At 39.7% G+C, this 24,500-nt stretch overlaps 1 protein-coding gene across 1 annotated transcript in view; it reads left to right on the forward strand.

The window, feature by feature from the left end:
* Window positions 1-18,625: 18,625 nt before the first annotated feature.
* LOC149241495 (calcium-transporting ATPase 8, plasma membrane-type-like) overlaps window positions 18,626-24,500 on the forward strand; it is a 650,446-nt gene continuing 644,571 nt past the window's right edge. Inside the window, exon 1 of the mRNA XM_089367532.1 lies at window positions 18,626-18,723. The gene's annotated coding sequence lies outside the window, so the exon portion shown is untranslated. The remainder of the gene's footprint in view (window positions 18,724-24,500) is intronic.

Genomic DNA, 24,500 nt, shown 5'->3' on the forward strand with positions numbered 1-24,500 from the left:
AAATATTTTCTCTTCATTAAGACATCTAATCATAAAATGTTCTCCTAAACTCCAACTAATCTACTGCTAAACCATGACCTTACTGCACCGACATCACATGTACATGAAACCTCTTCGCATGCAATTTCGACGCCCTTCGTCGAAATTAAGTTTCCAAAGCCCGAAGAAACTTTAAACAAAGAAAACCCTACGGTCATGATCTTTTGCCATATAAGATGAAGACGGAAGACATTAAATTCTCAGCAGTAGCCGATAGGACGGCAAAGGCCACTGAATTGCCGAAAGACAGAAAATCCTGAGAAATCAGTTGATCTACCCTCCTCTGTGAGAGACGAATGGTAAAAAGCATTTAATACGAATTTGTTTTTTTTCCTAGTGACCAGATGCTTTGCTTGTAAGATTTTAAAGCGAAGGCCGACACGCGCAAAAAGGGACCTTACTGCTTTTATATTTGGGTTACCCATTTTCGCGTGGCCGCTCTATTCGGCTCGAACTCATTTTCGTCGACCCAATATCTGTTTTTAAAGTTCAATTTTGCGCAATCGACAGATACCTATAGAAAATGCGTCCAGAAGACGGAGAATGTGAGAGGATTTCTGAAAAGGATTCACAGTACTTTAATGTCAGTAATACCATGTTCTCCTGCTAAGGTTTGCTGCGAAACGGCGATATTAGTTTGATTGCTATGTATTAATTACCGGAAAGGCAAGCTGTGATTTGGATTGGAGGTGGTGTGTAGTTTGTGTTATTGTGACCGGTGGCATCTCTCCTGCATGTAAACAAGATTTCCACGAGCTCCAGCGGCCTGGAAACCCGAGGAGAAGTCCTTTGAGGGAGAAGTACGAGCGATTCAAGAAGAGTGAGGGTATAGACGAAATGCAGCGGGGTGTTCCAAATGAGGCGCGCATGAATGCCGTGTTAAGCTCCATTGATTTTACACAAAAGCTACCTTGATTTATGGAATTGCAGCTTTTCTTAACTTATGGAAACCAACTGCAGTAGTTTCCTTAAGTTAAGAAAATCAACTGCAATTACTAAATTTATAATTGGGAGCTACTAAAGTGGTCCATCACTTTGATCTGATCTCTACCTTGATTTGTGGTTTTTCTAAAGAAGCTTGATGGAAGCTTAGCTATATGTTCATCTGTTTGGTCCCCAAGCTCATCTCTCAACCCCCTTCAGTTCTACACCATCTAGCTAAGATAGCAGAGCTTGGAAGTGCCTTCAGAATTCTTGTGTTCTTTTTCTTTTGCATGGATTGAAGCTGGAGTGTAGAATAAGTAGCAGGCAAGTGGACTGTGGCCTTCATCAAAACATCACCAATGGCTGGAGGTAACTCGTATCCCTGGGTATTAAGTTTCAGTGATTCTTTTCAGTTCTTTCCGCATGCAGAATCGCTGTTTAAGTTTATTAGTTTTCTAACAGTTGGGAGCTTTTTTACCTCTGCCTTGCTGTGTGTTGGCCAAGAAATGAATTTCGATCCACCGTTTCGTTCCATAATTTATTTCTTTTTGCACAAAGCTGTGTGTAGCACCTTAGTTCTGATGCACGCATTTGATTGTGTTTATATGCATGCATTTGATTGTGTTTACATGCATGCGTCAAAACAACTGCCTGGGAACCCTTGCCGTACCAATTTTTGAGCCGGATACTCGATCCTGTATTGCGGTTGTGGAAGTGGCCACTACGGCGAATGAAATCAATTTTGCTTTAGAAATCGATCATATTTGCAGAGCTTTCCGGGTATGTTAGTTTTTCACAATCATATGTTTCTCATTTTTGAGATGGGAATTGTTGTTACCTTTAGTTCTCTGTTACTGCTTGATTCCCTTGAACAGTAACCTTCACATGTGTATACATGTATAAAATCTCTGTCCAAGTTCATTTAATTTGGAAATTTCTGACCAGAAATAGAACAACAAACTTTACACGCACAACACATCAGACACATATATGATATGTTTGTCGAAGTTGAAAATTAGTACTATAGTTTCCATAATTTCCGACCAGAAATAGATGTGGGTAGAATTGTTAGTTGTTATGATGAAAATTTGTTTTAAAGATGTTGCTGTGGGTTGTATGTTGATCTAAACATACAAGTTATATGATATACATGTGATTCTTTCAAACGGGGACCGAAATGATGGGTGACTTGCCCATGTAGAAAGAGAAATGTATTATATGTAGTTTACATACTCATGGTTGTTTTAATATGCGAGGGGTCTGGAGAACGCAGTGCTCAGTGCTCTTTAGCACAATTTGATAGATGACGTCAACATCCTATCTTATAGTTCGTTAAACATACTGTTTTGATATTTTGTCATGCACGATACCATGTTCGATATTTTATAGAATTTGGATCGATGATACTGGGTAGTTGTATACATTCCCTTATTCATCAGAATTGTAGTTGATTCGTTGTTATCGTTTAGCCAATGCCATAACGTTTTTGATATTTGAAGCCCTCATTATTCTAAAATTCATGGCACGAGCTACGTTCTGCAATTGATTGTTGTCGTTTACTCAAATGGCATATCCTGTAATCTTCTTGGTACGTGAAGGCTTCATTATTATAATCAAAATCTCACCGAGATACAAACGTATTTGATACCGTATTTTGATGCCTTTGAAATTGTTTAATGCCGACAGTAGTCAGTTTTTCGTCAAAGTGTTATCAATCATTAATGAAGAAGTGTTATTAATGAAGAAGTGTTAATAACCATCATCTTTTTACTTGGGTTGGGCTATTGCATCCGCTTTTGCTCTAACCATCACTGGCATTCTCCCTGGGCTATTTGTGTGGGCATTTTCATAATTAACAAGTTAATTGCCTTCATTGTCTTGACGACAACGTTGGTTTTCTCTTGTATTTTCTCATGTTTGTAGCTTATATGTGTAGATGTATACACATATAATGTGTTAGTTTTATATGCACTCAGCAGCAACGTTGCTCATGGCGATTTCACTGCTGATTGACTTTAAGCGCTTTCTCATTATTTTGTCCAAGACGTGCATCTTCCAATCACTATTGCACATGTTTGCTAGTGTCTGATGCATCAGTTGATGTTTGACAATGAAGCGTTATATGCTTGATTATATGCAGCCCATATGAATGAATTGAATGATCAGTTGGATTACATTCTTGAAAATGAAATGGGACATTATCCATTTTAGAATCGGAAAGTTAAACCACATTATATTCATTTTCAAGCAAATTCATCATTGAAAATAATTTATTCATTTATATTATTTTCATTTAAATAATATCACAACAAATCAGTAAATATGTTTCCTTTTCTATGGATTGAAGGAACAATATTTTGTGTGATGGGATACATGTGAATAAAGGTTGTTGTTGATATAAATCATGGTTCAGAGATCTTGTGAGCAAAATATCTTGTTTGCTGGTCTATTTTGTTGTTTTATAAACTTAAGGACAGAGCGTGAAGTCAAGCCAGCTAGTCTTCGAACTGCATTTGCTATGCAAGTGCAAAGTAGATCAAAGCTGCTTCAGTCAATCTCCGGGTTAAGTTTATAAATTGAACAATCAATTTGTAGTCATTTTGGTAATACTGACTGCTTTAACCTTAATTTTGATTTGCTGGAGAATTATTACAGTTATATGGAGTTTATTAAAATGTCATTTTGACTTACTCCTTTCAGTAAACATTATGGTTAAGTTTTGTTTATGCAACAAAATAATGTCTGGTGATCCATATGATTTTAATTAATTAGAGAATAGCCACAGCATCTTTAATTAAATAAAATTATATATTGATTGGCAAGATCACATAAAGATTATTTAGACATTAAATTGTAATTAATTACACTGAATATAATAAATTTTATCCCACAGGAATTTTTATTATATTTATGTGATTAATTAGGATAAAATTTCATAACCTACCCACAGGAGTTATGAATTAATAAGTTTTATCATAAAGTTTTATTGAATCTGTTTGAATTGAAAATTTAGCCCACAGGAAATTTTCATGTCATTTGATTCAATTTTTTTTAGCATGTTTTACATTGGTAAAACATGAAAGTTCATAAAGTTTTATTGAATCTGTTTGAATTGAAAATTTAGCCCACAGGAAATTTTCATGTCATTTGATTCAATTCTTTTTAGCATGTTTTACATTGGTAAAACATGAAAGTTCATAAAGTTTTATTGAATCTGTTTGAATTGAAAATTTAGCCCACAGGCAATTTTCATGTCATCTGATTCAATTCTTTTTTGCATGTTTTACATTGGTAAAACATGAAAGTTTATTAAGCCTCAACATAAGCATGTGATTATTTATTTTGATGCAGTAGTACAACCTGCAAATTTCTCTGAAATTCGTTCTGACATTCCCAAACTTGAGGAAGTAATCTCGTTTGTTTGTTATGAATCTGATATGGTTAATGTTAATATTAACACATGGTGGATTGATTCTGGATCAACAATTCACATTTCGAATTCCTTGCAAGGTTTGCAAAACCTAAGGAAGCCAGTGGGAAGTGAGCAAAGCATCTTATCAGGAAACAAGATGGGCTCGCATGTGGAAGCTATAGGAACATGTTATTCAACTTTAAGTAGTGGCTTTGTTTTGGAGTCAGAAAAGACCTTTTATGTTCCAAGTTTTTCTAGAAACTTGATTTCAAGGCTTGTACCTTTTGGATATTCCTTAAACTTTTCAGAAAAATCTTTCAGTCTATTCTATAAATCTGATTATGTTGGGAATGGTATTTTGTCTAATGGTCTTTACTGCATTAATTTACAAAACAATGTCACATATGATTCAATACATGTTCACACTGGCACTAAAAGATGTGTTATTAATGAATATTCCTCTAAATTATGGCACCAGAGACTAGGTCATATCTCCATAGATAGAATTAAAAGATTGGTAAATGAAGGAATACTTAATACTCTAGATTTTACTGATCTTGAGACTTGTGTGGACTGCATAAAGGGAAAGCAGACCAACAAGTCAAAGAAAGGTGCCAATAGGAGTTCAGACATATTAGAAATCATACATACTTACAGATTTTATTGTCCATCTCACAGCACTAGGATTGTGGAATCAAGAAATGCAAAGTTTCTTGAAAATGACTTGATCAGTGGGAGCGATCAAACCAGAAACGTAGTTTCTGAGAAAGATCATTCATAATCTCAACCTTCCACTTCAAGTGATAGATTGGTTATTGTTCATAGCACCCCTCAAGTACAAACTGGTGTTGAACAACCAATTGTTGAAGTTCCACAAGCTGCTGACGATATTCCAGTAGATCAAGGAGTTTAAGAGTTGCCAAGAACTTTTGAACAACAAGTTGAACCACATACTTCTCAGGAAGATGATGGTACAACATTAAGAAGATCTACTAGACCTAAGAGATCAGCAATTCCTAATGATTATGTTGTGTATCTACAAGACCTGACATTGCATTTGTTGTGGGAATGTTGGGATGATATCAGAGTGATCCAGGTTTAGACCACTGGAGAGCTGCAAAGAAAGTAATGAGGTACCTTCAAGGGACCAAAGACTACATGCTTATGTATAGATGGACGGACAACTTGGAAGTAACTGGCTACTCAGATTCTGACTTTGCTGAATGTGTTGATTCACGCAAATCAACATCAGGATACATTTGCCAAGCAGACCTTGATTGCCACTTCCACTATGGAAGCCGAGTTCGTCTCCTATTTTGAGGCTACTTTACATGGTGTATGGCTTAAGAATTTCATGTCTGGGCTTAGAATTATGGATTCTATATCTAAGCCATTGAGAATATATTGTGATAATTCAGCTGCTAGTTTTATGGCTAAAAAAAGTGGGAGTCGAAATAAACACATCGACATTAAGTATTTAGCTATAAGGGAACGTGTTAAAGAAAAGAAAGTGGTCATTGAGCACGTCAGCACTGAGTTAATGATCACTGATCCTTTGACTAAGGGCATGCAACCGTTTAAATTCAAGGATCATGTATTGAATATGGGACTTGGTGTCGTAGCGGAAAAAGTCGTTTGTGCGGACACAACTGACCTCCCTAGGAGTCTAAACTCTCTAGCGACAAACAAGACAAAATGGAACGATCTTTCTCTAAATACATCTTCTAAAACATGAAAACTACAAGTGTTTAGGCTTACCTTATTCCAAAACGTTGTTGTTGTAGTCCGTCCTTGCCGATCCGGATGAGCTCCTCCTTCACATCAATTCCTGCAACCACAAACAATCAAACAATTACCAAGCATTTGCATTTCATATAATAAAACATATATCCAACATGCAGACCAAGGAACACATGAAATAACTCATTAACACAAGCTATTGAGAAAAATGAACCAGTTTGTATTAATAACGAAACAAAGAAACTCTTACAACCTGGCCTTGGTGTTGTGCAAGTTCCTCCCAGGGTCCATCAAGGATTTTCCTCTACTTTGACAAAGCTCACCCACTTCCAAGTAGAATCAAGCAAAGACAATCTCTCCTCACAAGGTTCTAAATGGGAGTCCTAATTCCTGCAGCATTTACCCAAAGAAAATGTATAGCTTCAACCTCTCCCCCCTCTGGCTCAATGCCTTTATTTATAGTGCTGTAAAGAGGTTATTCAGGTCCACCATCAATGGGATGATCCCCCTCTTTGGGTGGGATAGCTCCCTTATTGATGGGATAAGTTCCTCCTTAATAGGGATACATGAACCAACTGGAGGTGCATCCATTTCATCAAACCAACCTCTAGAATGTTCTAGAAGTAACCACAAGTAACTTTTTTAAGATGAAACTTGCGCATTTTTCCTTTTACAGAAGGACGCACCTATCCCTTAACATATAGAGCGTCCAAGGATGCAGCTTTTGTGAACATTGGGAGCGTCCCCGCAAGTAAGGCTTGAGAGAACCTACGTCCCCAGAGATAAACACATTTTTTACAAGACTTTCTCTCTTCTTTGAGTTTGAGATGGATAGCAGAGGCATAAGACTTGCCTAAGAGGGTAGCATGACTGTTGATTGAGTCATACTAACTGTAAATAGTCATGGTGACATTTTTTAGTGTAACAGATTGCCCCCTAAAGTGCGAAGCCTGGAATAGATTATGGTTTTGTAATTCTAGGAAGGGTGAAGCGCTTTATCATTTCGAGGATTGTCTTGTGGAGTACCTGGTTGGAACCTGCAATTTTCAACACAAAATACATGTATAAGATTATATCATCACTGAGGTAGGCATTCCCATACTAAGATTTAAAACTTTAACTAATGGACTAACTACTCTGATACAGGAATGATCTTGCAGTACATCATTTTAATAGACTTTTGTAGACACAGTATGGACGCAGCCATCTGTTTATGATTAGTATACATAGATAATGAATACAAAACTCCTCGCAGCCTAGATGGTGGAAACTAGATCCAGGGTCTTCATTTCTACTTCTCGAATTGGTACGACTCTAGCCAAGTGATTAAATGATTTGATGTCGAACATGGTAGAAACCACTTGATTACCAGTCGATGATGTAAACTGTTAACAAGTGTGAGAGAAACCACCAGTAATGTCAATGGTTCTCAAAGTACCAAGTACAACCCGTGAAATGTGAATAGATGTTCTGATGTCGAACACTTCACGGAATCCTTTGATCGAAAGTCAATGATGTAAACTGACGTCAAAGGCGAGAAACCTGCCATTGATGCATGCAGACTTCAAGGTACTGTCGATTCCTAAGTCATCTTTCTAGATAATGTGTTGATGTCGATAGAAAGCGACCCGTTGCAGGCAAGCCCACAACACGAAATCATTGTTCAAGTTGAAGAAATATTGCTGTAAGGACTGACTCAGGGATGGTCAAATGGATGACAAGTATTTTGCAGATGAAAGTTTTTCTCGCAGACCTCTTGAACACATAACGACACGACAGATGGCTTGGTGACAAACAACTCAGAGTTAATCCCGAAACCTGGCGAAAGACTTTCAAAGTGATTTGGTCAACTGTGAGGTAAAAGATTTCCCAACCCAGGTGAATGAAAAAGTGTCGTGTTCAAGAGTGGTAATAAAGTTTCTTTTGAGACAAAAGGTGACAAATAGGTTCATTCTTCTCTCTTTTCCCCCACCATTTCTGGCAAGTACCTCTTTATTTTTAACAAGCTTGAGGAGGATAACATATGCTTGATTATAAGCTCATCCTTCGGACGAGTCCAACCTAGTTTAAATTCGAACCCTAGGAAGGAGTGGTTCGTTCCTGTTTGTAATTGAATAGGTCCTCTACTGTAAAAGTTTAACGAGCCCATTATAGGAGAAACTCGGTGTTTTTCAATTTTAGAGAGTCTGAAAAAACTAAAGGAGACTCCGCGTTGAACTTTTTCGTACATTTGTGTCCCTCAAGCCCGAAAAAGTATAAAATAATACCTGGGGGAACCGCTTGATCTTGCGACCAAGGAGTACTTTCATAATAGTGTCGTTGACCTGAAAAGTAAAAAGCGATCAAGGACACGCCGTTTTATTTCCTTATCGAGTTTGAAACGACAAAAACCCGGTAATCTTTTCCTGATTTTACGGTCAGAAAAGAGCTAAAAGGGGACCGTCTTTTGATTCCGTTTTAACGAGTGTAAAAGAAACGCTCGGCTATCTTTTCATATTTTAGGAGTCAGAAAAGGGCTTAAAAGATGACTCTGATATTGTTGTCCGTGAAAAATGACAATTTCCCTTGAAATCCCTTTGTCCTGCACAAAAGCAACACATTACTGATACCTGTTTAAGATAGGCAAAAATACATCGAAAAACATCTTTTCATGGTAAAAAATGAACTAACTCATCCAAAAACCTATAAAAAGACTTTTTACCATGTCATTTTTACCGTTTGATTGTTGAGGTTGAAAAAGGAGCTTTTGACAAGAAACTTCCCGTGGTCGCTGCGGAAAATCCGACCGTCGGAATCGAACGCCGTCTTATCCAGGTATTTTACACATCCTACTCTGCATTTCTATCCGTTTAGAATCGTTTTTTAGGTTTTAGTTTCATTTTTTGGGGGGGTTTTGGTTTTGGAATGCGCCTCTCGGCGGACGCAGGTGCCCTTCGGGTGACCTGCGTCCCCCGACTTTTTCCTACACAGGAAAATGGTCGGGGGACGCAGCCCGCCTTCAGGCCAGCTGCGTCCGGACGCCCTGTGCTGTAAAGGCGGGGTGCGTCCTCCGTGAAACGCGCATTTCAAAACCCCAACCTCCTCAAAAAACCATCCAAAAATTCCCAAATTAATTCTAATGACTATTTCTGGTGTGCAGGGCATAAACCATGTTAGATTGGAGAGAAAGAGAGCATGTAGAGGATGATGAAGCTGCAATAAATCATCAACCTTCCCTGGATGCCCTAAGAACATGCGGGTTATACAAGTACTGGACCATACCGGGCATGAGGGGCCAGGTAAGATTCTTGGAATGGCTGGTTGAGCGATGGAACGTTCAAGAACAATGCTTCTACATAGGAGGGCACCAGCTCGAGATAGAGCCCTCGGATGTATACTTTCTTACTGGCTTGCCGAACAGAGGCGAGCAACTCAGTCTTGCGGGGACTAGGCCGGGTGGCCAATCCCTTGATAGACTCCGCGACGAGTGGTGCACGCCTGGGGCTCACCATTCGAAAGGCATAGAGATAAAACACATCACTCTTCGTGAACTCAAAGTCATAGCATTCACGGTCACCAGAATTTGCGGCGCGGCCGCTTTACACATTGCTTCCGGATCCCAAATGCGGATGGCAATCGACTGTTACCAAGGCACCATTTTCAACTGGTGTGATGCTGTGTCGGCTAATGTAAAGAGCCAACTGACCAAGGCAAAGAACGGACGACTAAAGACTTTTGGATATGGGCCTCTAGTCGTGAGCTTTGCCTTGGAGAGAGTTCCAATGCTGATCCCTCAGCAACTCACTGTTGATATCTTGGGTCCTCGGGAGCCAAAGCTGATACGATGGGTTGCGGTGATGGCCTGACATCCTGACGAGGGCGCGACGGTTGTTCGATTCTCAGATAGTTACTTTCACTGGTTAGAGGACCAGGTTTTTTTGATACAGGACTTTCCGTATGCCGGAGTGGATTTTCGAGGTGATCCGGACATGGTTCTTCCACAGGGAGAACAATGGGATGACAGAGGTACTTTATTTTTCACGAAGTTTCTTATTATGTATTTTTTTTTTGTTTTTTATATATATCGTCTCAAAACTGACAGTAAAAATTTTCAAAATGCAGATGTTGGTCCACAGCGTCTAGCCAACCTCCGGCCTTTTGAGAGGAGACATCCAGTTGCACCGGTACCGGCCCCACAGGACGCAGCGGCTGCAGAGGTACTGACTGAGTTGGAGCATGATCTACAGCGTCTCACGGCGGACATACCTGAGACTACTATGGATGACATTCCTATCAGACTGCAGCGCTATGTAGTCGCGGTCCCTGGACCATTTAGGAGATTTTTGCGTAAGGTAGCCCGCGCAGCGGTGTCGTACAGAGAGCACCACCAGTGATTGACTAGTCACTTTTGTAGTCACATGTGACATTTTGACTTTTTGTACTATCATTTTGCCGATCATAAGGTGTTTTTCAACCTATGATCGAAGACGATGTATATTTTTTGACACACTCCTATCTATATATATATCACTATTACCGGCTTATCTTGTTTAACATGTGTGATGAAATGTTTTTAAATTTACTTGCATGATTATCGTAAATGTCTGTCCAACATTCGAGAAGCAATTGCATCTGCTAATGTATTCAAAAACCTTGGAATATGTTGATATTCAATGTAATCAAATTCACGTTCCAAGAGACGCACTCTCAAAAACAACCTTAATAACACAGGATTTCTAATGGCATAAACTCTATTAAGCTGTAATACAACAAGTTCAGAATCTAACCTCACTATCAAACGTCGAATTCCAAATGAAATAGATTCAGATAACAATTCAATCACTGCACTGTATTCTGCAATGTTGTTCGTTGTTTGACCGAGGCTTACCCCATGCATAGAAACTAACTCGTCAGAGGGCGAATAGATAACCCAAGCTGCGGAAGAGATATTCCGTGTACTACGACAAGCACCATCAGCAAATCCAATGTATGTTTGGAGAGGCGTCGACATCTGCAATATCAAGAGTAAAACCAAGATAAGCCAGAATAACGACGAAAAACCACACTCTCTAAGCTAAGCACACTGACTAAACTAACACACTTGCTAGCTAGAAAGAAAATCTTACCTATCTAAAAATTTCTCCATACCCATCATTTAAGCATAATACCTCTTTAGGTAAAGTCCATTTCTGGGTTTACCCAAAGAGTCCCCATCAAAATCAACCAGCTCATAAGCCCCTTTTGCTAGCTTTCGCTTCACAATGTAGGGCCCATGCCACATGGGAACGAATTTTCTGGCACCTAGCTTATCGTTAGCTTGATCATATAATAGTACTAGGTCTCCTTCCGAAAAACTTCGAGGGGTTACATTTTATCATACTGAGCTTTCATTTGCTTCGCGTGAGTCTCGATAGCTAATGTAGCGTCACGCTGAGTCTCATCTAATTTAGCCAAGTACAATAACCGTTTCTCCTCTTCGGAAGTAGCTGGAAGTAATTCGACAGCCATTTGAAGTGATGGGATTTCACATTCAATGGGTAACACGGCTTCCAAGCCATAAACTAGCTGGAAAGGAGTGAACCCTGTTGAATTTTTCACTGAGGTTCGATATGCCCATAGCGCCGAAAATAACATGTTATGCCAATTCGTTCGATGGATACCAATGATCCGTCGAATCATGATGACTATAACTTTGTTGATAGACTCAACCAAACCGTTGGCTTGCGGATAATAAGGAGTAGAGCTATCGTGGCGCAAACCAAGCTGGCTTGTAAGCTCAGTCATCATGATGTTTCGAAAATGGCTCCCATGGTCAGTAATGATTGCTTGTGGGACACTAAACCTAGTTATGATATGATTGAATACGAAAACTGCAGCTGTTTTGCCGCTTGCGTCGAATGTAGGCATCGCCTCGGCCCATTTAGTAAAATAATCAACCGCGAGGATGATATACGCATGCCCCCCGGCCGAGTGAGGGTTAAAAGTAATAAAGTCGATACCCCAGCGGAGTCGCCAATTTGTCGTAGCGGAAAAAGTCATTTGTGCGGACACAACTGACATTAGTAAAATAATGGACCAACGGAAATTATAGGGTGGAGAGGAGCAGGTGGAGCGCGCATCTTGCGATCAAACACTTGACAGTTGTGGCACTTCCTGACGGCAATGATACAATCTTTAAACATAGACGGCCAGAAATAGCCAGCGCGCAACACCTTCTGAGCTGTGGCATACCCAGACATATGACCGCCACATGCTCCAGAGTGACAGTCATTCAAAACCTTTTCAGCCTCTTCGTGAGTTAAACAACGTCGAAAAACCAAGTCTGCCCCCTTGCGATAAAGTGAATCTCCAATAATCTTGTATTGCTGGGATTGAAACCGAATTTTTCGACGTTCCGCCTTTGAAGCTTCCGGCCGGAAGGTTTGGGTTTGGAGATAGATGATTATATCTCCGTACCACGGATCCAACGTACTGAAAGAAACAAAGATTCGTCCGCAATGGGCTCCTCTACCACAGTCTCTGTATCAATATACGGGAAATCACACATCAACTCAGCGAAAACCAAGTATTTCTTAGACTTGGACTTTTCTAACTCCAAATCGAACTCCTGCAGGATAACGATCCATTTGGAGTACTTGCCCCCTAGCAATTGTTTTGTCAAAATATAGGTCATAGGGTTGCAATCCGAAATCACAGTAGTTTTGCGAAGAAGAATGTAGTGACGAAAACGCTGAACAGCTTGAACGGCTGCCAGAGCCAACTTTTCCACATGTGAGTATTTTAACTCGGTGGGATTTAAGGTCCGACTAAGATAATATATCACATGTTCCGTTCCGAATTCATCTTCCTGAACTAAAACCATTCCGATGGTGGAGTGGGAGGTGGCGAGATACAAGAGATAATCCTGGTTGTAGTTGGGAGGATGCAGCAACGGTGCATGGGTCAACGCGTGCTTCAGTGCATCAAAAGATTTCTGAGCTATCTCATCCCAAAAGTATTGAGAATTTTGTTTCAACAACCTGGTGAACCCCTTTGTAATCTCGGCGTAGTTAGGAATGAATCGACGTAAAAAGTTTGCTTTCCCCTGCAAACTTTGGAGTTGGCGTAAACTCGAGGGAGGAGGCAATTTAACAATAGCTTCTACCTTCGAGGGATCGACGCGAATGCCGGCTTTTGAAACAACGAAACCTAGCAATCGTCCCACTTCTATGCAGAAGACACATTTGTGGGGATTCAAACGAATTCGATAATGCCGACACCTCATGAAAATAGCGCGTAAATGAACAGGGTGATCAGCTCGTTGTAATGAGTGAGCAGGCAAATCATCGAGATACGGTTGCACAATGTGTTTGATGTCGTGAAACGCGTAAGACATTGCCTGTTGGAAAGTGGCTCCGGCATTCTTAAGTCCAAAAGGTAGTTTGCAATAAGCAAACGTCCCCCAAGGGCAAATGAAAGCCGTTTTTGGTTGATCGGCAGGCAGAATATTGATTTGATTGTATCCGGAAAAACCGTCCATGAAGGAAAATATTTCACTGCCGGCACAATCATCAATGATTTGATCGATATAGGGCGTGGGATAGTTGTCTTTTGGACAAGCACGATTTATATCCCTATAATCGATACAGATTCTTATTGTCCCTTGTTTCTTATTGACCGGAACAATATTCGAAACCCAATCCGTTAGCGGAATTGGATAAATGAAACCTGCTTTCAACAGCTTCTCAACTTCTGCTTTTATTGCAGCCGCTTTCCTAGGGTGTATCTGACGCAGATGTTGCCGAACGGGTTTAGCGTCCGGGTAAGTCTTTATCTCATGAACAACAATTGAGGAATCAATTCCTGGCATCTCCTCGTAAGACCAGGCAAACACGTCGCAGAACTCTTGGAATAGGGCCTTGTAATTTCGAATTTCATCGTTTGTACATGAGGCACCTATATGAATGTTCTCAATAGTTCCAACTTTTACTGAAATGTCAATAGCAATAGTATGAGAAATATTCGCTAAATTCAACTCGGAATCAGGATGTTTCATTGGATTCCGAGCGTCGTTGACATATTCAGTGGTAAAAATAGATGAAAAATCTTTGTCAAAATCATCATTCTCAGGTAAAAACGAAGATCTATGATGGAGATCTTCCCATGGTAGATCATCTACACTTAGGATTTCGCGAAGTTGTTCGTCAGATGACACAACTTCAGGAAACGTTATCCGTTCTGAGGTTGATGTGAAAAGTGATTCTTCACCGACCACATTCATTTGGTCAATTTGGGTTGAACTCATGTCGGAAAAAGACACAACTGCTTCATAAGCAACTTCATATGGACTCAAAGGCATAAAATCACCGAATGAGTCTATCTCAGTTTCAGATGGGACAATCCAAGGATCATCATAGATAATATTGTCTGATGTAATCATATGAATTGTTGCAAATGAAGGGTCTGCATTGATTGGAGGGAAAGGAAAAGTTCCCAGTAAACCGGAATCTTTAACTAAACCTACGCCAACGTCCTTATAAGGGATTATCATTTTGCCGACATGCTGAATACTCTCGGAAGAGGCTGGGTCAGATGAAAAATAAGCCAGCTGATCTATGGTCACGATCTTACCATTGTATGGAAATTTTATAACTCTGAAGACCGATGACACGACCGCTGTCATAGCGTAAGACCAGCTTCGACCCAAAAGAAGGTTGTAGTCTAGAGGGGCATCAACCACTTCCACATCCAGACTAACAGTTTTTCCTTCAACCCCTATAGGCAAATCTTGAAGAATGCCAAACGGATGGAACCCACGGCCATCGAAGGCCTTAAGAATGGTCGGGGACTGGTTCAACGTAGGAGAGCCAAGCGATCTCCAACATTGAATTGACATAATACACGTGGAAGCTCCTTCATCAATTACAGTCCTATGAACGGGTCTGTTTTTTGACTATCACTGGAATCTGGAAAGCCATTTGATGAGGAAGACGTGGTGTACTATTTTCTAGATCGAAGATCATTAAGTTCGGATCCTGAATATCAACAGCTCCTATAGCCGACAATAGTAATTTGCGCTGTGCTGGACATGATTGCAGCACTTCCAAGGCCGACATTGCTGAAGGTGAAACAACTAAATCCTCAACAATGTTATAATTCTGAGCTGCTCTCGCATGTGGATTGAAAGCAGATTTTCGAAGTATACCCTTGGCGGGCGGTTTGATTACTAAGTCTGGGTTAGGTTTCTCGATCTGTAGTGGATTGAAACTAGAAGCGGAGGTTGATGGATTAGAATGAGAAGATTCTACTTCTTTACCATCAACAGGACTCTTACTACCATAATCTTGCGACCGAGTCGCAATCCGTACGTGAGACATCATTAATATGGGTTCTTCACTAGCACCCGAAGAAGAGCCTATCATCTTAGTTTCCTGCTTTGGAAATGGATCTTTCAAAACAGCAGGAGTTGAGGAACCCTTAACGATTTTCACAACCTCTGCCCGATGAGGGCAATCCCTTGTGAAATGATCTTCTTCACAAATTAAACAAGGATATTTAGGTTTGCGCTTCTCGTCACTAGGTTCCGACTTCTCTTTTTTCTCCTTTGGAGCCTTATCTACTTTCTCTTTCTTCTTTCCTTTCTTCTTTCCACCGTTTTTTGATTTGGCCGTAGTTGACTCTATAGCGTGAATGTCGGCGGTAAGTTCAGGAGGAGAAGACTCTCCTGTCGGAGAATCAGGCAAAGTGATAATTGGAGTAGTTGAAGCCTTGGAAGACTTCTTTTTACTCTTTGTATTCACGGTACCAATCATACCATCAGCGGCATGAGATCCCGAAGGAGCAGCAGCGATTTGGTTCGATTTTGGAAGATCTGGGATCTTCTCGTGTAAAGTACCTGACTGAGTGTAAACTAAGTCAAGGTATTGCGCCTGAGCAATGACTTGCTCCTCAGTAACTACTCCGGCATTAGCTACATCTTCAGTAATCTTCGGTAATAATGATTTAACAAACCATTCAGCTAAGATTTGGTCTGGAATAAAAACTTTCACCAATCTTCTTTGACGTCTCCACTCATGAATGTGATCAGAAATATACGTGGACGTTGATTGTTTTAGTGAAGTTAATAATTCCGTGCCGTTATCGTATCTGACCGGCAACTGAAAGTGAGTTAGGAACGAGGTAGCTAACTGGCTAAAATTGTAAAAAGAGGCCCGTGGTAACTCAATGTACCACTTCGCCGCGAGACCAATGAGTGTACGCTGGAAAAGACGTAAACGGATCGAATCATCCGAGATAGAATTCGAAGCACACCAGAGGTGGTAAGTCATCACGTGATTGGACGGATCCTCTCCAGACTTACCTTCGAACTTGGGTATATCACTGGGCAACTTATTTGGCATTTGCTGCATCCTGTACTTGGCTGCATCATCTGTTGACCCTGTGATGGATCCCACACTAACATTCCAGGGTATTGACCCGTAACAGGTTGAGGATACTGAGACCCATAACCGGATTGAGGATAGGATTGATAACTGTAAGGTGCAGTTCCCATACCTTGACCATATGATGGACCTTGAGGTGGTTGATAACTTTGACCCGAGTATTTAGATTCTGGGTTCGATCCCCAGCGGAGTCGCCAATTTGTCGTAGCAGAAAAAGTCGTTTGTGCGGACACAACTGACCTCCCTAGGAGTCTAAACTCTCTAGCGACAAACAAGACAAAATGGAACGATCTTTCTCTAAATACATCTTTTAAAACATGAAAACTACAAGTGTTTAGGCTTACCTTATTCCAAAACGCTGTTGTTGTAGTCCGTCCTTGCCGATCCGGATGAGCTCCTCCTTCACATCAATTCGTGCAACCACAAACAATCAAACAATTACCAAGCACTTGCATTGCATATAATAAAACATATATCCAACATGCAGACCAAGGAACACATGAAATAACTCATTAACACAAGCTATTGAGAAAAATGAACCAGTTTGTATTAATAACGAAACAAAGAAACTCTTACAACCTGGCCTTGGTGTTGTGCAAGTTCCTCCCAGGGTCCATCAAGGATTTTCCTCTACTTTGACAAAGCTCACCCACTTCCAAGTAGAATCAAGCAAAGACAATCTCTCCTCACAAGGTTCTAAATGGGAGTCCTAATTCCTGCAGCATTTACCCAAAGAAAATGTATAGCTTCAACCTCTCCTCCCTCTGGCTCAATGCCTTTATTTATAGTGCTGTAAAGAGGTTATTCAGGTCCACCATCAATGGGATGATCCCCCTCTTTGGGTGGGATAGCTCCCTTATTGATGGGATAAGTTCCTCCTTAATAGGGATACATGAACCAACTGGAGGCGCATCCATTTCATCAAACCGACCTCTAGAATTTTCTAGAAGTAACCACAAGTAACTTTTTTAAGATGAAACTTGCGCATTTTGCCTTTTACAGAAGGACGCACCTGTTCCTTAACATACAGAGCGTCCAAGGACGCAGCTTTTGTGAACATTGGGAGCGTCCCCGCAAGTAAGGCTTGAGAGAACCTGCGTCCCCAGAGATAAACACATTTTTTACAAGACTTTCTCTCTTCTTTGAGTTTGAGATGGATAGCAGAGGCATAAGACTTGCCTAAGAGGGTAGCATGACTGTTGATTGAGTCATACTAACTGTAAATAGTCATGGTGACATTTTTTAGTGTAACACTTGGTTCCATTATGAAGGTTTTCATTGTATGGACAATGATATTTTAATGAAATTCTTAATTATTGTGATGTTTTTTCTCATATTTATGTGCACTTTAAGTTGATTTGAGAAAATTCATTTAAGAAGGACCAAGAATAAACATAAGGTTTATTCATTAAGATATTGTTGCCACATAAATTATAATAAGAATAAATGCATAGTAATACATGGAAGATAATACTCATCTTAAGAGGACTTATCGCCATGATTCATGTATCTATTACTTAATACAGATTATCAATGGTTTTTAAGTTGAGACATTAAGTTTGGAAGTATGGACCAAGTGGGAGAATGTTAAGCTCCATTGATTTTACACAAAAGCTACCTTGATTTATGGAATTGCAGCTTTTCTTAACTTATGGAAACCAACTGCAGTAGTTTCCTTAAGTTAAGAAAATCAACTGCAATTACTAAATTTATAATTGGGAGCTACTAAAGTGGTCCATCACTTTGATCTGATCTCTACCTTGATTTGTGGTTTTTCTAACACATAGCTTTTAGAAGCTTGATGGAAGCTTAGCTATATGTTCATCTGTTTGGTCCCCAAGCTCATCTCTCAACCCCCTTCAGTTCTACACCATCTAGCTGAGATAGCAGAGCTTGGAAGTGCCTTCAGAATTCTTGTGTTCTTTTTCTTTTGCATGGATTGAAGCTGGAGTGCAGAATAAGTAGCAGGCAAGTGGACTGTGGCCTTCATCAAAACATCACCAATGGCTGGAGGTAACTCGTATCCATGGGTATTAAGTTTCAGTGATTCTTTTCAGTTCTTTCCGCATGCAGAATCGCTGTTTAAGTTTATTAGTTTTCTAACATGTTGCACTGGATAAACACGAACTGCAGCGCGATCGCCCATCAAAGAATGTTTTTGAGATCCCTCACACGAATGTCACGCTGGAAGTCCTGAAAAAATGGACGGTATGTATTTTTCTTTTTTATTCCATTTTTTATTAATAGTTGAGTGTGGACGAGAATAAATTAATATTATGTATTTATTTGTCAAAGCACAAATTTAAGTGATATTTTTTTGGTTAAAAAATACATATTGTTGATGGTTGGATGATTACAATTTAGTCCTGATTGAGTTATAGTGAGTGGTTTGAACTTTGAAACACGATTCAACAATCTTAATGTCATGTTATTTATTTAAATATTCAATTTTAGGATAAAAAGATGAAAGGAATTCCATTTTTCTGTGTGCAGATGCTTGCTTTGCTCATGAGTGAAAGCTCACAGGCGGAAACAGGGGCCTCTATGGACTCTTTTCTAGGTAAGCAATTTACGCGTGGCCGCATTCTTCAGGTCGAAACCATTTTCATCGTCCCGCATATCTGTTTTTAAAGTTTAATATCGGCGGTGCACATATATTACGCATACCGAGATATATTGAGAAGACGGGAATGTGCGAGTATATCTGAAAGCGGTTAACATTACTTTAATGAGAATAATACCGTGCTTTCATGCCAAGGTTTTCTCCCAAATGGCGAGATCCGTTCGATTTTGATAAGTGGAAGGAGGTTTTGTGAAGGGTGGAATGCTTCCACTAAGGGTTTTCAGCCAACTTTATATTAACACAAATTCAGATTTAGATTTAATTACTGTAGGGAAGCTTCATGATAGTCTGAGGGATTTTACACAATTCTGAATTGATTTTAAAAATCAATCAAAATCTGAATGGATTGAAATTGTGAATTTTATTTTTTGATTTTTTCAAAAAATCATCAAAATTGTGATTTTTTTTGGATTCTAATGGGAAAAAAGAATTTTGTTATATGATTAGATATTTTTGTTAAATACCTTCCTCTCACATACTAGGGAACTTCCCATAATTTATGGGTTCTATCAAATTTAGATTTTAATTATTGTAGGGAAGCTTCATGTAGGGTAGAGTCATAGTTTTAGGGATTCTACACAATTTTGAATTGATTTAATTTTTTCAAAAATCAATCAAAATTTGAATCGATTGAAATTGTGATTTTTTTGGTTTAATTTTTTCAAAAATTCATCAAAATTTGAATTGATTGAAATTGTGATTTTTTTTGTTATTCTAATATGAAAAAGTTTGTTATATGATTAGATATTTTTGTTAAACACCTTCCTCTCACATACCATACCATGGAACTTCCCATATTTTATGGATTCTAGTAGTTAGAGAGAAGCTTATGTATGGCACATGATGCTCTAGTAGTTAGAGAGAAGCTTATGTATGGCACATGATGCTAAGAGGTTTCACCCAAAACTGTAAATTGATCAATACTCAAAACTATATAAATTGATTGATGTATAGACTTTAATAAGTAAAGGGATTGTCAAGGGTTTTTCCCAAATTCTAAATTGACGCATGTCTACACTATAATAGCTAGAGGGGAGCCTTATGTAGTGTGGAAGGATGTCTATAATGATTTTACTTATTTTGAATCAACTTATATCCTCCAAAAATGGGTTAAGATTCACATGGATCAAAATTCTAATTTTCTATATTTTTGTATTTCAATAGTTAGAAGGTCATATTTCAATAGTTAGAAAGAAATTTGCTACATAATTAAAAAAAAATAGTTTAACATCTTCCCTCACACGTACAACAAGTCTATCCTTGTCAACATGTATCCCTATTTACATGGTGATGCTCCATTCTAATTTTTAATCTCTAATTCAACAAATCTATATATAATATGGACTTTAACTTCATTAATCACCTTTAAAATAAACATATAATATAGTTTTTCACTTAGTAATTTTGAATATTAAAATGAAAAAAAAATTACTTAAACATAGTTTGTACTCATTTATTAAAACCACTAAGACTTTTTTAAATGGAAGGAAATGGCCATGGAGAATATTGCTAAAAATATGAGCATTCACAAATTAAGGAGTATCCCTAGAATCCACATACTAAGAGGGATTACAAGAATTAATCCCTCTCACTTCACAAATGACATGCTAATTGAATGTGCATCTACAGTAGCCTCTTAGTTCAAAGCCATAATAAATCTCTATGCAAATGTTTCATAATATCTTAGCAATTGTGCAAAGATAGTTCTATGCTTGGAACACAAGGCCTATAATGCATGTGGTTATTACTAGAATACCTAATTTCCAAGTTCAAGACAATTGGAAGTCATTTAGGTATTTGGGCATCCCTATATGTCTTCATTCCCCATCCATGGTGGCCTCACAACACATCATACTGAAAATCAAATCCAACTTTTTTTAATGGGGCAACACATGGCTTAATCTTGTTGGTTGTGTTCTTATGAAATCAATGCTCTTTGTGTTCCTTATCTTTCAATTCTCTACGCTTCTAGGCTAATGGGTGTTAAGTCATCAATTGCAAAAGAAATCAAGAAATTCTTATGGCAAGAAGGAAAGACTAACCATAAAATGTTCCACTTAATCAATTGGAACATTATTTGGGCCTCTAAATTCCATGGAGAATTTCCGTGAAGGTGGGATTAGGCGTGTTTTTGGTGTCCCTTTCTTTGTGGAATTGTATGTTTTATTACTATTGTAACTTTGATTGCATCAGAACTTAAGACTCGGCAAGTACTAGATAGATTTGACACCTTGTCACCTCAACCATTACAGTACTAGATAGATTTGACACCTTGTCACCTCAACCATTAGAGACTCCTCTAATTGCTCCCTTGCCACAAAAGTCAACAATCACACTAGATTAAGTTCCCTTAACCAATGTTAATTTCACAATTTTGAAATGTTTACAATGAAATAATGTCCAACAAAGTTCTCCTTAAGGATTATTATAAATTTTGAGAATTTATATATATATATATATATATATTTTTTTTTTTCTGTATAAAGACTATTCTATTAAGATTAAAAAGAGAAAAAATATTTACAAAGAGGTTTGAACCTCTGAGGGGGCTGTAGCCTGCCCTCTGTCAGAAAAACCGTTGCGATTAGCACATTGCCTTCTGTTTACAAAAATGAAAATCATAGACCCAAGACTAAATAGAGCTAGATAGGATCGACGCTTCAGTATGAGCTGCCCTATTACAAAATGCTGTCCTTTGCCACTATTACAAAAAAACTGGAAAGCCAAAATTATGTCCTGGAGAATGTAAAAATTCATACTGATAATAACAGAAGCCATACCCACTGAGAATTACACCCAAAAACCAGAAATCCTAAGATGACTTGCTGAAGCCAGAAGTAATTATGCCTGAGGTGGCGAGTCTGTGTCGTCTTCATTTGCCTGGTTGGGAGAGCTTACCCAATGAACCATCACATTATCTTCAACTTCCGTCATGTTGCAATCTGGAGGAGGCACAAGGTGCAGAACGCTGCCAGAGAATCGCGCCGGCTCACAAGCTATAATATGCTCTTGAGAAGAGTCTGGCTGAGGGCGAGAATCTTCTTGTTGGCCTTCTTCATGCAACGCAGCGGGATTATTGAGGACATCACCAGCCAAGCTGCCCTGAGAATCACTGGAATTTTGAGAAAGAGACTGTTCCTTGGAGGTTTCATCTGAGCCTGTGAGCTCATCTTCTTCCTCCGAGAAGATAACAGTTATAATAGCTGAGATAAGCGGTTTGTTAAGCCTGCTTTTGAACTTGAACCGGGATGAGTGAAACGAGCTGTTTAGGGAGGGTCCAGAGTGGTCTGAGGGCAGTGAGGACGGCGAGGCAGAGGCTAACGGAGTTATACGTCGAGGTCCAGAACCACCACGACCCCGAGAACCTCCACGGGACCCTGAGTTGCTACCACGCCTGGGTATGCCACGACGACGGGCCATTGCAGAATAGATCAACAGTTTGAAAGTGCTGAAGGACTGAGGGAGAAAGAGAAGCGACTCGCCACAAACTAAATGAAACCGGAATGAACAGACCTCTGAACTGAAGACCCCAAAGCAGAGCACACAGTATATATAAACGACCACGAGAAATAACCCAGCAACGACTGAATGAACCCAATACCCGACCCAGACACCTTCAGCAAAGACAAAAACGAAACCCCTTACAGAGATGGGCAAGAAGACTGACTTAATACACCCGACGCATATGGAGAAGACTGACTTACTACACCAGACACCTTCGAAAAGAGACAAAACCAAATACCTGAAGCTGGCAAGATGTGAGCAATTATGAAGCCATGGTGGCTTCCAAATTCTCTGTGCTGCGCAGAAGCTCTGAGGACATAACCACCAGAGAGGAGCACTGCCTGAAGAAACCGGAGCGACTCTGTCACTGTCTGAAGAGACCAGAGCAAATGAACCGTGAGTTGTGCGCGCCATCCTGAAATCTATTTCCTGCGTGCCTTGAACCCGAAGCTTCATAAATGCTAATTAATATCCTGCCTCGAACCGCCAAACCTACTCAAGGTATTGCCAGATGCCGGCTCCGCATGCTCAAGCTTTAACATCTCATTAAGGCACCCGCATCCGGGTATGAGTCTTCCTTCGATTGCATATCACTGGTTACTATGGTGTGGAAGGTAGAGAGTTGATTCTCAGAAGCTATGCTGGAAATTGAGCCTTCAAAGAATTCCCTTCCACTGTCCACTCCTAAATTAGCAAGAAAGTCTGCCAGTTTGTTCCCTTCCCTTCTGATATGTTTAAAGGAAATTGCTTGGTGATTAGTAAGCCATTGTTTGAGAAGCTCAAGTCGAGTAGCCATTCTCCAGCTGCTACTTACCTTATGAACCGGGGATCCCTGCAGAAGTTTTGAGGCCATGGTGATGATAATCTGGGAGTCCCCTTCCACTATAAGAGGAAGGAATCCTCGTTCTTGCGCCAGATTAAGCCCTCTCCATAATCCTTCCAGTTCCGCTGCATTATTAGTATTCCAGCCAATTGAGCCAAAAAAAGTTATTAGGGGAGTACCCTGGTAGTTTCTGATGGTTCCACCAAATCCCGTTTTCCCAGGATTCCCTTTCGAAGCTCCGTCAAAGTTAAGTTGAAACACATTGATTGGCGGTGGAGTCCATCTTGCTGGAGAATCTAGATGCTTTGAGGAGTTATCATTTGAAGAGATCGGATGCTTTAATTGAATCTGCCAATTGTCCCATATAGCTTGTTCCTGCGGGAGTGATGGGAAATCCTCTTTGGACCAGCCTTTAATAGACAAAGTTTCTTTGATGTTATGGTGCAATCCAGTCCATATCTGCTCAATCGACTGTGATTGATCTTTAAAAATCCTTCTATTTCTCTCCTTCCAAATATTCCACATTAGTAGTCCCGGTATGAGTTGCCATAGTGTGTTTAAGAGTTTTCTTTGATATGGCTCTTGGCTCCAGGTGCGAAGGGTGCCTTTAATGTCCCCAATCACTCTGCCTTCCTTCTGACAGCGGAATGTAACTTTTTCCCACAATTTCCTTCCAAGCGGACAGGTTTGCATAAGATGTAATGCTGATTCCTCTTCCTGTTTGCAGTTGGGACAAATAGATGGCCCAGAGAAATTCCTTTTCCTGAGATTGTCCCATGTGAGAATCCTGTTGTGAGAAAGAAGCCACAGAAAAGTAGAGACCTTCGGCCATATAGAGGAATTCCATATCTTATCCCATAAATTGTCTCTGATTACCCTGTCTTTGATGATTATTTTGTAAGCTTCCCTGGTTGTGAAGGTACCCTTTTCCTCATATCCCCATCTGAGAATATCCATGCCTGCCGAAGTTAGAATTTTCCGTTTTTGAAGTTCTGAGGAAAGAGAAAGTTGAGTTTGCTCCGGGCTGTGAGGTAT

Source organism: Pinus tabuliformis, chromosome 8, assembly GCF_031772625.1.
Source record: "Pinus tabuliformis cultivar Carrire ecotype Pingquan chromosome 8, CPIR1, whole genome shotgun sequence".
Lineage (NCBI taxonomy): Eukaryota > Viridiplantae > Streptophyta > Pinopsida > Pinales > Pinaceae > Pinus > Pinus tabuliformis.